Source organism: Ascaphus truei, chromosome 4 (genome assembly GCF_040206685.1).
Source record: "Ascaphus truei isolate aAscTru1 chromosome 4, aAscTru1.hap1, whole genome shotgun sequence".
Taxonomy (NCBI): Eukaryota; Metazoa; Chordata; class Amphibia; order Anura; family Ascaphidae; genus Ascaphus; species Ascaphus truei.
In genome coordinates, this window is record NC_134486.1 from 214,181,632 (window position 1) to 214,182,673 (window position 1,042).

The window sequence follows — 1,042 nt, forward strand, 5'->3', positions numbered from 1 at the left end:
CAGTTATTCAGGTTTGTCTGAGTTTAGCAGTATGTGACGTGTATCATGTCTTTAATATAAACTTTTACAGGGTTGGTGGGAAAATATTCTGACACTTTCCAATTGTCTTTAACCCCTTCCATTACTTTTTGGGGGCTTGGTAAAATTGAGTCTGCATAATCCCATTTGTGTGTGTTGTCTGTGCTGAAAAGTCGTCTCATCTGTTTTGTTCTTCTACAACACTTATCTATTTTAAACAGGAAAGATATATGGAAATAAGCGTGTCCTGGTTAAAGCAGAAAGGAGGGGTAAAATCGATTCTTACTAAACACAACTTCTATGCACCCTCTCCTTCAGCTATATTTATTTAAGAAAGCAATATATGAATACACATCCTTTGTCAAAGGGCTTTGCCCGAAACGTGTCAGAGTGGGTTAGTTTGTTCTATTTTTGTGGATGTCTCACACAGTAACTCAATAAATTTGACGGGCCTCTCTGAAGTCATAAGACTGAGGACCCGCTGCGGGCGGCCGCGTGCGCGTCACTCACCTGCCCATGATGTCTTGCCGAGCCGGTCCCAGTCCCTCCTCACTGCAAGACTCACTACGTGCTGTGACGCGTCAGCCGTCAGGGGATGCAAGAGGATTGTGATCCTGAGCGGTGATGCGTCACGTGGTGCACTGGTGAGCCTATCAGCACCGGGGGCTGGAGCTGTCAGAGCTTCCCCCATCTCCAAAAGGTAGGGGGGGGGAGTGTGTGTATGTATGTATGTGTATATATATATGTGTGTTTCGCACAGCCGCGGGGGCATTTTACAGCCTGATCAATCTGCCCCCTTGTATCATCCCTCTCTCCCTCTCCTGTAGACCCACAACCTCCTCCACCCCCCTCCCCGGGCTCAATGGCTGTGCACCCCCCCCCCCCCGCAGCAAAAAACGTTAACTGCACGCACCGCCGGCAAGCAAGACGGCTGTGCAGGCACGTGCAGCGGGTCCTCAGCCTGAGAGGGAGGCGCATGCTTATGTCGGAAGCTCGCCGTGGGACAGAGTGAGGGAGAGGCCTG